Source organism: Tamandua tetradactyla, chromosome 21, assembly GCF_023851605.1.
Source record: "Tamandua tetradactyla isolate mTamTet1 chromosome 21, mTamTet1.pri, whole genome shotgun sequence".
Taxonomy (NCBI): domain Eukaryota; kingdom Metazoa; phylum Chordata; class Mammalia; order Pilosa; family Myrmecophagidae; genus Tamandua; species Tamandua tetradactyla.
This window is the reverse complement of record NC_135347.1, coordinates 52,031,750-52,044,669: the sequence shown is the minus strand read 5'-3', so window position 1 is coordinate 52,044,669 and position 12,920 is coordinate 52,031,750. Positions and strand designations below refer to the sequence as shown.

General features: G+C 37.3%; 1 pseudogene; it reads right to left on the bottom strand.

Moving 5' to 3' along the window:
• Positions 1-36: 36 nt before the first annotated feature.
• Positions 37-1,136, bottom strand: LOC143665212 (histone-lysine N-methyltransferase SUV39H2 pseudogene; annotated as a pseudogene).
• Positions 1,137-12,920: the final 11,784 nt, after the last annotated feature.

Below are 12,920 nucleotides of genomic sequence, written 5' to 3'. Positions count from 1 at the left end.
GAAAAAATATTCACATTAGGAAAAAAACCCCTACAATTATCGTGAGTTCTGTTCCCTGAAAAATTCGGGGAATTTTGAGTAGCCTCTGCACGTCAGCTCTGACCCTCTTTTGGCTGGGCTGTGGTCAATAGAATCTGAAGCTGTATCTCCAGAACCTTTCATTTGATAATCAAAAGTCAACTCTTCTCCAGCATTTGTGGTTCTTGTGGGAATTAATGTTATTCAGGGATGAGGAGCATCAAGGTTATCAATGAAGACACTGAACACCTGAGGATTTGGGTCACAAGTGTGATTCACGAAATGAGCCACATTTCCACATCGTGCTCCATCTATTGCTGAGTTCATCTTATTCACAGTCCAGGTAAAAAAGGTACGTAATTCCTTTGTTGTCATATAACTGCCCCCATCTTTCAGCTTTTTCACTTGTAATTACTTCTCCAATATATTCCATGACGAAGCTCATTCTCTTAGTCTTTACGAGGGTTTTTACACCCCAGCCACAGCCGTTGCTAGTTCGAAAGACGCAAAGGGAATACTGCGTGCCTTTCTGTGCATTTCTACTGGGATGGTCAGGTCCACACTGTCACCTTGAATTACATCCACAGATTGGGGTGCCAGGGGGGGTGGATTTTAATTTGTCAGTTTTTATTATAAGCTAAAAGAACTCCAGCTTCAGCAGGACAACATTTCTCAAAGAAGCAACCTGTGCATGAACAACCGAAGGCGGCTTCATTTACCACACTGATTCCAGGAGCTGGCTTGTACTCATTAATGTAGTAGAAGTCTGAAGGTGGGCCCTCTAGATCAACAGCATTTTCAACCAATATCATTCCTTTGTGATTCTTTCTTCTGTCAAGCTCATCTTGACATCTCGGCAGAGCTGTCCTTTGTTTAGCCTTCTGTACAATGTATTTGGCAATGGCAGGTTTCAGAGCTTTGTCGTCTTCCAGAATTATTGCTCTACCTTTCTTTACCCGAGATAAATAGTTCTGCTTGTTATTAGACAACTGCTTAAGGAGTAATGGACATTTCAGATTTTGCAAGGGTTCCCAAGTATTTGTAGAATCTGGCCATCCTTTCCATTTTACGAGATAATATTCCACAACCTGGGTGGGCCTCAGCCGGGCCGCCGCCATCTTGCTGACTCCCCTGTTGGTTTTTGGGGGACGTGCATGGGCCAGGAATCGAACCAGGGTCTCCCGCATGGCAGGTGAGAATTCTACCACTGAACTATCCTTGCACCCTCTCCGCATAGTTTTAATTGTAATCTTTTTATTAAGATTGAAGTTAAGCAGTAGGGCAATTTTTAACAGCAGAAAAAAGCAAATGAATTCTAGCAAGAGAATAATTTCTATATAGAGTCCTAGCCTTATGTATGCAGTTTATGCTGTCATCGAAATTTAAGTTTAGGAAGAACTTTTTTAGAACATGGGAAATTCCTTACAATAATGTGGGGTGAAAATCTGAACTGCTCACAGAGAATGAGATACATTAAAATAATCTTGCTCCACCACTCTTAAAAAAACTTAAAAATATTGTGTTCCAAGTGTATACAGATATGTTTAAAAGGATATTCATTGCAACATTGTTACAGCATCATGTAACAAAATAAAACAAACAAAACCTACCTTGATACAACTCACATGTCCATCACTATTGGATACGTTAAGGTAATTATGGTATGTTTATATCATGGAATGCTATGTAGCCACTTAAAACAACGAAGAAGACTTATAATTACTGACATGTATATCCATGAGTTAGCAAATGATTAAAATGTGCAAAATAGTACGTATTGTATGATTAGTATGTCTAAGAGCCATTATATAACTCAGGTAATTACTGAATTAAAAGTTTCTCTGTATGGAGACCCAGACAGGAGGGGAAAAGGCTATGTGATGACAGGGGCACAGACTGACTGCAGTTGCAAGTCAAGAAATGCCAAGGATTGCCAGTGAACCACCAGAAGCCAGGAAAAGGCAAGGAAGGATTCTTCCCTGCAGGTTTCAGAGGGAGTATGGCTGTGCTGACATCTGTTTTTTGGGTTTTTGGGGTTTTTTTATATTTTTATTGTGAACAACAAACAAACATACATTCTTGACATGTTTACAATCAATGGCTCACCATATCATCATATAGTTGTGTATTCATCAGCATGATCATTTTTTTTGAGCATTTGCATGTCTCCAGAAAAAGAAAGAAAAAAGAAAAAAAAAGAAACTCGTACATGCCATACTCCTTACCCCTCCCTCTCACTGACCATTAATATTCAATCTACTCAATAACTTTTGTTCCCCCTATTGTTTGTTTCTTGTCCATGTTTTTTACTGATCTGTCCATACCGTAGCTGGGGGGAGCATCGGACACGGGGTTTTTGCAGTCGCACGGGCACATTGCCGGAGCGAGCTGTATCGTTGTTAAATCATCTTCCAGCGGCATGGCTGCTGGAATACAGCTCTACAGTTTCAGGCTGACATCTTGATTTCAGACTTCTAGCCTCCAGAACTGTAACATATTTCTATTGCTTTATGTCATCCAGTTTGTGATAATTTGTTACAGCAGCCTTAGGAAACTAAGAGAGTATTATTAATATCCCATTCTACAGATAAGAGAAGTGAGGCTTAAACAGCCTAAATAACTTGCCCACTGTTATGTAGCTAAGAAGTTTATCAGACTCCATCCCTTGTGAACAGCTGGATAAAGATTGTGGTTCTCAGCCTCACTGCACCAGGCTAGGCTTGGCTCAGTAAGTGCACATAGTAGGGGCATTATGCAGGTTTGTTGAATAAATAAACAAGCAAGCTCTGAATGTTTCAAAAAAAAAAAGGTTTCTCTGTATGTTCTAGTAGACAAAAAAATAATTTAGAGCAATATCTTTTTTTTTTTTTTTTTTTTTTTTTGGTGCATGGTCTGGGAATCGAACCCGGGTCTCCCGCATGGAAGACCGGCATTCTATAGAGCAATATCTTTTATTCCTCTATTTACAATGGCTTTCCATATCTCATGAGTTCAACTTTCTAAATATTTCTGTAATGTTTGAATGTCTTTAAATGAGCGTATACTACTTTCATGAGCATAACCAAGTCAAGACTTTTACAAATGAATAAAAATCCTGTGCTTAAAATGAAGCCTAAACACATTAATAACTAGATAAGATTGACTTTCGAAAAACTAGAAAAAAATATTGAGGGTTTGAGTTGCGAAAGCCACATAGTTTACTTCAACTTACTGAGGTTGATTTGGTATTGTAGGGCTGGAAAAAAAAAATGCCTCAAAATATTGATCCCATTTTTCTGAAGCACTAGGCAATAAGTTCAAAATAAAGTTGAGAGTCTCCATGGGGCCAAAACACCTCTTCCTGCTAACATAAGCTGAAACAAAGACGAGTTTTATCCTTGTGTGATATTTTTAGCTTTTGTTTGTGATCAGTAAATCAAAGGTCTACATGTTTGCTGAATGCACTCTAAGCCCCAGAGAGAAATCAAGTAAAATGGCTTGAGCATAGGTTGAACAAGATCAGCCTGGACTTTCACAAAAGGAGGTATTGATAATGATTAGTAAAGTTAGCTTTGCTATTTGTTGTCAGGAGTAAACCGCCAAAAATGTGGACTGTTTACTAAGGGATTTATTTAAAAGATTCAACTACCTCAGAGAGGAATAGTTGTTTTTCCTTTATTTATTTTCTTTCCTTCATCCATTCCGTAACCCATTAAAAATACCTGGTTGCTGTCTATTTATAAAGCACTATGATGTTATTAAAATTATAATGTTACAGACTATACAACAACATGCAAAACAAATCTTACGCAAAACAAATCATAGCATAGTGAAAGTTTATTTTGTGAGGATGGTGAAATTGTGATTTAAAAATTTCCCATTCTCGTTTGAAAACTGGATAAGTCACATATTTTAAAACAACAACAAAAACATTTTAAGAAAAAAAATGATTTCACAAAATTATGGCTTCCTCTTACATTTCAAAGGATGTACATGAGGGGAAAAATCTTTCAGTAGTATATGTGGAAAATAGTTTGGTTCAAGACTGACTCTTAGATGTCTTGGAAATGTAACATAAGACAGGAAATTGTTCTTTTGGCATGCTGTGACTATCTAATTGTTTAAGCTTGTTCAACAGATTCTGCAATATCCTACTATAGGCAAACATTTACATATAAATAACATTTTGGAATTTGGAAGTTAAGTTCCGCAAATCAACTACATCCCATGTGACATTATCTTATGGGAATATAAAGTAAATATGAATGAATTCAATAATATTTCCTTCTGGAAAACTACATATTATGATAAAAAAAGAAAGCGCATATCCTTTGTAATATATTTATCATAAGCTCTTAAAAGCCCCTGAGAGAATCTGAGGTCCAGGATTCATAATGCTAATGATAAAACATACTGTAAACACCAATATGTTTGCAATTTAAAGATATGAAACCATATTTAATCATCTTACAATGACATAAATAAACTCAAAACCTTGATTCAGAAATATTTCAAGTGAAAACAGCTCTTATAATAAACTCAAGAATGCAGTTGAGAAGAAATATGAACTGAAGTTTTGCTTTAATTCAGGCTAGATAAATAATATGTGTAATAGTGGAAATTACCTAAATGTTGGGGCTTTAAAAATATTGATTGACAATATTGACTGCTAGGTGAGTTACAACAGAACATGTCAGAACTATGTGGGTTTTCAAGTAATTTTAATCAAAGATTATCCAACACAATTACCATTCTTTTACACTTGTAAAAAAAACAGCATGTAAATGATGAAAATCGAAACTGTCCCAGAAGAGTATTGGTTTTTTTATGTATAATTGAGCTGTTGTACTCTGAGCCTTGTTCCTACAGTCAGAACCTGGGGTGTGAATATTTGCTCATTTTCACACTGTGTACAATACCATTCTTTTCATAGAATTATAATGACAAGTGACAGCATATGGAAAACCAAATTTAAAAAATAAGAATACTTAAGTTACCAAAAAGGAAATATTAAAAAAGAGAGAAAATTAAGCCATAATGATTTCATCTACTCTTAAAAACTTAGATGCCAAATAATTTTAGAATAAATGGTAGATCAACATGGATAATCATAGTTACTAATACGAGAAGAATGGCTTAACAAATATTCCATGCTGTAGGGTTTTCTCCGTTTTTAGAAGAAATGCAGCTAATTAATCCATATATTTTTTCACCCCCAATATTTTAAATGAGGAAAATTGTATAAGAGTTGTTATCAGTAGTTACAAGAAACAAGTAGTTTCTTGCCTCCGCAACCTTGTCTCATATTAAGTCTGATCAGCTGTAATAAAACACTTCAATTAAAGGAAATCCAAATCCTCCAAATGCAATTGAATAAGCATTTGTTATTTGGTGACTTTATTATATAAATGCACAAATGAATAAAATATAGGTCCTGTCCTTAGGCATTACTCTCATGTAGGGGTCATAAATGAGACATACAAATAATTACAATGTAATATGGTGACTGTAATTATAGACCTGGCTATAAGCTGTAGCAGTAGCAAGGAGGAAGTAATTAACTCCAGAAATGCTTCAAATGGGAGGGGATATGTATATTTTGGGGTTTGAGGGGTGAATAAGAATTCAACATGAAATCCCAGGGAAGTGAAAGTGCACCTTCTATTATCTTTCCTATTCTTTATTCATAAAATAAAATTTATTATATTTCTATAATCATTTTCAGGAAGAAGTAATAACTTAAAAGTTCTGAAGAATGCAAAATACCTTCGCATCAAAACCAACTATTGTAACTTTGATAAAAAAAAATAAACTTTTAAATCTACGTATTGGCAGTTCTATTGAAAAAATCAACCCAAAATAAAAGGGCATCTCCTAATTCATAGGTTGGTGGAATGGAATAGTGAAATGGCAAAGGCATGGACTCTGGTGCTAGACCATCTATGTTTGATTTCAGGCTCTGCTTCTCGCTTGCTATTAATCTTGGGCAAGTTTCTTAACCTCTCTGACCTTCAGTTCCTTATCTGTAAAATGGGGGATGAAACAACAGTAGTACCTATCTCATAGGTACATAGATTAAGATTAAGTGAGTTAATGAAAGTTAAATACTTGGGACAGTGGCACTTAATAAGTGCTATATAAATGATAGATTCTTGTTCCTGGTCATTTCTTTTAAATACTCTGAATTACAAAGTAAATGATAGCTCCTAGTTCAAATGTAGCTGATGGTTGATTCAAAACCAACCTATTGGGCAGGCCACGGTGGCTCAGTGCCAGAGCTCTCACCTGCCATGCCGGAGACCTGGGTTCAATTCCCGGTGCCTGTCCATGCAAAAAAACAAAACAACCAACCAACCTATTATATCTAATTTTCCTGAGAAATATCCCAGGTAGGAACCCCCAGGACTGTCACCTTGGTTAAGTTGAATCCATTCTGCAGGAAAAGTGGTGGTGAGTTAGCTGGAAGGGAACCCGTCTCTTCTCTGTTGGTGGGATAAATGCTGAAGGATTGTTTTACAAAGTCACTTGGTATTGGATGGCCAGTTTGCCAATATAGATATAAATGTGAAACCCTTTAAAATCTCATGTCGTTTGTTGCAGAAAGACAGAAGATTTAGCAAGACCATTCTAAAGTCAGTTAGAAATGCACAATCTTATAAAAATTAAGTACTACCATGAAGAAGTAAAACTTAGAGATGTGAATGGGTTTGAAAATAAGCTCAATCAATCTTAGGTAAACCTTTTTTTTTAGGTGCATCTGTCTTTGGTGCCTTCCCACATCCATTTCTGTACTTTTCTCCTACATTTTGCACTCTGCTGTGATTTGGAGTACAAATTTAATAAAGCTATTGGTTCTATCACAACTTTTGATCGTTTACAAAGCAAAACACAATTAGGTAATCATGGGCACAGTACCGTGTCCTCTCATTTCCCATGGGAAATCCCCATGCCAGCTCCATTTCTTCTCACTGCCTTGTCCTCCTGGTGCTGTTTAGCAGAGACAGAGAGCCATCCTGCTGGTCTGAGTGGGCCCAAACACCAGTCCCTTCTTTGCTCATTCACTGCTCAGCAATGGCCTCCTCAGCTTCTCTCCAAAATCTCTTGGGAAAATGACATCCATGTCATGAAAGGTCGGTGTCAAATGTTTCAGGTGTTAGGCATGATCCCGATTACTAAAATGCAGATTTGAAGGGGTGGAATAGCTGAAATTCTGGCCTGTAAAAGTTTTCCACTTTTCTGCCAACATGGTCTTAAATTCATATAGACAGACACCTTCTCAGGAATAGAATTCTTGGGTAAAATGACTACAGTGTATTCTGGTTTGCAAACCATCATGTTTGATTGTCACATAACATTAGCGCTTAAAGTGCATCTAGTCCAATATGTTGATTTTTGAGATGAAGTGAAAATCTAGAAAAGCTAAGAAATATTACAAAGTTAATACCAATAACAGAACTTGTTAATGCTTGTGCAGAATGAGAAACCAAGACTTCTTATTATTTTAATTCTTATTATTTTCTGGTGAACCAATGATAAGATCCAAGCCAGTATGATATGGGAGAAAGAACATTTGGCTAGGTATTGAGAGAGCTAGGTGCAATGCCTGATTCTTCCACTAATTGTGTGACTTTAGATTAAACCCCTTAATGTCTTTGGACTGATTTCTTCAACTATGAATTGATGGCTTTGATATAGAACTGCACAGTTCAATAAAATGGTCACACTTGGGTTTCTTAATGCTGCCAGAATGCAATACACCAAAATGGATTAGGTTTTGCAAAGGGGATTTATTAGGTTACAAATTTACAGTTTTAAGTAAATGTCCAAATTAAGGCATCAACAAGAAGATACCTTTACTCAGGAAAGATTGATCATGTCCGGGGTTTCTCTGTCAAATGAAAAGGCTCATAGCCACATCTGCTGGCCCTTTGCTCCTGGGTTTCATTGGTTTCACCTCTGGGTTCCAGTGGTCTCCTCTCTGAGCTTCTGTCTGTCTCTAAGCATGTCTAAATATCTTTCACTTGGTTTCATCTTTCTACTCTCTGTGTCAGCTCTTTTAAGGACTCTAGTAAACTAAGACCTGGCTTGAATGCGTAGGGGTCACACTTTCATGGAAATAATCTAATCAAAAGATCCCACCCACAAGATTGGATTAAAAGAGCATGGCTTTTCTGGGGTACATAAAAGTTGCAAACTAGCACAGTCACTAGTCACACATCTGCTTATTGAATACTTGAAATGAGCGGGTCCAAGTTGAAATGTTCTGTAAGTATAAAATACCTAATGGATTTCAAAGACTCAGTGCCACAAAAAGAATGTAAAATATCTTATTCCATGTTTATATTTACATGTTGAAATGATAATATTTTGAATATTTGGGTTAAATAAAATATATTCCTAAAATTATTTTTACCTGTTTCTTTTAAGAATGTGGTTACTAGCATCAAGGGCAAAGAGAATTCAAATAGAACCAAGAGGCTATTCTGGAGGCTGCTGTTATGCAGGCTTCAGCTGGATGCTGATAATCACCACAGTTTGCCACGTCCCAACCAAAACCATGCCTGCCTGCCCTAAAAAACACGAAGTCTCTCTATCTGAGATCCTACAAGTTTTGTTATCAGAAAAAGGCAGTGGATTCTTTTGCCTGATGCACTTAATAACCAATTCCTGAGACACTGGGGTTTCAAAGAGAGAAAGAGTTTATTACTAGGCATGTTGTAGGGGAGCAGATGGCCTAGCGGCCCCAAAGCTGTCTCCCTGAACTACGGTAACTGATAGTTTTATTAGAGAAGAAATGAACAGGGTTTAGGATAATGAGCACAGTGGCCCCAGATGATGTAATTAGAGGGGATCTAATTTATTGAGCATGCACAAACTGATTACATGCTTAGTCGCAGAACTATGTAAGAAAATGGCAGAGTGAGGTAAAGGTGACTTGTAGGTTAAAGTCTAAGCTACTGTGCACATCAGGTGGGCCCACCTTGGTTAGGTCCAGTCTCGGTTATTAAGATAACTTTGGATTTGGGTTAGTTCTAGGCTGACCCAAGACCCTTCATTAATAAACATTAGGGGCTATCTTTAGTGATCCCAAGACTCTAAAGTTGAAAAACTGGATAACTGGGTACAAATGGAAGTTAGTCACAAGGGTTTTACAATCACAGGGCAGAAGATATAGGCTATACAATCATTATCAGAGATCAAGGCAGATGGATTACAATTTAGAGAGTTCAGGAATTTCCCTCTGTCAACTTCAATATACCAGAAAGCAGAAAGGAATATCTTGTATAACGATTCAGTAATCAAAATCATCCCTTAAATCCTGATTTCTCTGTTACAATTTCATATATTAAGATTACTTTCCAGAAACCTACAACCTCCAGATGAGTTCCTAGGCCAGATAAGTCCTGAAACCAGAAGGGCCAGCCTCTCCAAGAACATCAACTAGTTCTATCCCCCTATCCCATATTATCGACACCCCTGCCAACATGAAAAAGTTAGAATGGGTCTAGTACAAATACCCCTAAAGATTGGGAGAAGGATCAAAGAAGAAGGAGGAATTATAAGAGACAACAGAGTTTAACAAAAGAGTATGACTGTTGAATAATTATATTGATATTTCTTTTAGTCTCAAGTGTCTTAGAGCAGCTAGAAGGAAAAACCTAAAACTTAGGAACTGTAACCCATAGCAAACTCTGAAATCTGTTCTATAACCACTTGTAACCATGTACTTTGAGATTTATTGTTTTTTTGTATATGTGTTATATTTCATAGTAAAAAATGTTTTAATAATGTGGCTACTAGCAAATTTAAAATTACTTTGTGACTTGCATGATATTTCTATGGGACACACTACTCTAGAAGATCTTCTCGGTTTCTTCTAGGTCAGGGATCGGTAAACTTTTTCTGCAAAGTACCAGGTAGTAAATATTTTAGGTTTTTCAAGCCAGATGGTCTCTGTTGCAGCAATTGAGCTCTGCCCTTGTAGTGCTGAAACAGTCACAAACAACACATGAATGGACAGGGAAGGCTGTGTTCCAATCAAACTTTATCTAGAGTCTAGAGGTGGAGCCAGGCACAGAAACATATAAGCCTTCATTATAGTGTGAACGACACTGTAACCAAGGGAGTTGAGACTTCTCAGGGGAGCAACAATTGAGTTAGGGTCCTGAAGAATGAGTTCAGGATTTTCCAGATTCAAATAAAAGGTATTTCGGGCGGTGCAGCAGTGGCTCAGTGGCAGAATTCTTGCCTGCCATGCTGGAGAGCCAGGTTTGATTCCTGGAGCCTGCCCAGGTGAAAAAAAAAAAATTAAAAAAATAAAAATACAAATTTAAAATAAGGTATTTGTAGGGAGAAATAATGCAGGTAAAGGGAGGTGTGTGTATGTGTGATGGGAATGGTGGGGAGTGAGGAGGGGTCAGATAATGAAATGTCTTTGGGAGCAAACTCATATTCTATGACCCTACATATGACATGGGCATACAGAGGGTCATTTCAAAGCCTGCCACCTCGGGGACCGGCTGTAAGTGCCGGCCCAGCCATGGAGGCCAGCCAGCCCGGCAGGTGTGGAAAGGCCCCAGGGACCCACAGAAGCAGCCGCAGAAGTGATGAGTGGGCATCTCCTGGTAACTGGACCTGACTGTTTTGCATCAGACGACTGAAAACCTGGCTTAAAGCTGATCATCCAATAGAGCCAGACAGCATTTGTGGGTTCTGCGGGCAGACCTCGGGCAGAAGCAGACAAGGGAAGGAAGGAAAGTAGTTGAAAAATAAGAGCAGGAGGCAAAAATTGAGGTCTCTCTTTATGTTACTAATTACCTTAGGATCTTCAGGGTTGCTAGCAGGAGGCTGCAGTGACTGGAAGGCTAAATTCAGAGGTTCTCCATTCAGGCCGAGCTTTGAGATCTCTGGTGCAATTGGAGTTTGCAAAAAATGACCAATGCTCCAGCATTAAGTCAGAGATTCTGATTTAATTGGAAGCAGGAGCCCAGGCAGCAGTACTTTTAAGAGGTGATTCCAGTGCAAAACCGGGCTTAAGAACCACTAACCCTGTGGTGTGGCCAACTAGAAGCTGAAGTAATGCCCAAATGACTCTGTGGCTGCTGAGAAGATGCTCAAGAGTAGCCAAGCCAAGCAATACAAACAGAATCCAAACCCATTTTCATTTGTGGGAAAACCATTAAAATTTCACGAAATACTAATCTACAAATATTAATCGTTGATATTGTTATTTGTTGTATATGAACTATAGTAGCAGGCAGGTGTTTGTTTTTTTTTCTTTCTCCCTGTGTTAGTCTTTGACATGATGAAATCACAGGGCTGTACCAGACAGTTTTTTGGTCCCAGGGTACTGTCTTTAGTGGGTTCACGTCTCTACACAAAAACATTTAATTGAAAGTATATAAGTTAAAAAGCAATTAAAAATAGCATTCAACTTTTTGCAGTGGAGTGATTATAAATTGCCTTTCTTTGTTCTTTAAATCAAGAATGGAAATATGAAACTATTTCAAAAGGCAACAGCCTTTCTGACCATCTTATTTGAAATAGCAATCCCATACTCTCCCTCTTCCTTTATTTTTCCTTCCCAAGGCATTCTACTTTTTCCTTACTATATAGTGGTTAATTATTTATTCCATCATTTTCCTCTTCCCCACTAGAATGTAAGCTCCATGAAGGCAGGGATTTTGTCTGTTTTATTCAACCTAGCACCAGGAAGGACCCAATAAATATTTGTTGAAAAATCGAAAGAATTGCTTTAAAACTCTCGTTAGTTTAACATGTTACAAAATGTTTTAGAACAAGAAAGGAATGTCTGATATCACTTTAAGAGTGATTTTCTTTAAGAAGCAAGTTTTAAAAAGATGCTAGCATTCTATTAAAGTTGTTTGAAATGAGTCAATGACATAATATATAGGTGGCAAGCATAAATATAAAATCAATTGTATGTCTGGGAAAAATTGAATGAAGTTAATCAACAGTTGTAGAAATGCCTGTTGACTGAAAGAGGGTCTGCCTCATCTTTTCATTCATGTCTAGATCATGCTGAAACATTATCTTTTTTTTCTTTTTTTTTTTGCTATGAGGTTAACAAGATGAGGTCAGAAAGAATAGAGAGAATTAAAGAAAGCAATGGAATGTTTTCTTTTTATAAATTTGTAAGCAAAGAGTTATGGATCCACTTAGGGTTTAAAAGTGGAATGGAAAATGCCTGCAAGAATTTCTTTATGCAAAGTTCTTTCATAGTTCTGATGCCAGGCATCCCGGCAGACTTCTGATTCTAAGAGAAGACTTGCAACAAATTTAATCTGCATAGTTTAAGTAAACCAGGGTTATTTTAAGCAGAGGATGATTGAGCAGGGCACTTGACGATAGTCATATTAAAGACTAATGAGAAATGTTCTTGATTGTAGAAGGATGCTTGATTTTCTTCACATTATGATACATTGTGATCACTTTCTAATAAAAAATATACACCCATCACCATTATTAATTCTGCATAATACATTCTAATAACTAATGTTGCTAGAGTACAGGGCCCTGTCATTACTGCTCACCTCTAGACTGTCGACTGAATTTTAGGCATGGAACTAAGTGGTAATCCATCCTGGAGCACTCATTTACAATCCCGGCCCAATGACCAGTTAATGCATTGATTTCAATTTTATATCATATTTAAGGGAGACAAACAGATTGCAGGTTTTGGAGAGAGGAGGGAGAACAAAACTGAGAGGTAGGTGGAAGTGAAGGATAAATAACCAAGAAATAGAGAAAGACAGAAACAGAAATGATATGCCCAGCTTTGGGGCACACTCACACACTCATGCATATGCACATAGTGAGCCCAGAAAGAAAGGTAGAATGACACAGAAAGAAGGACTTTAATGGAATTTAGGGGTTGTTGCAAAAGGCTTTAAAATTCTTTC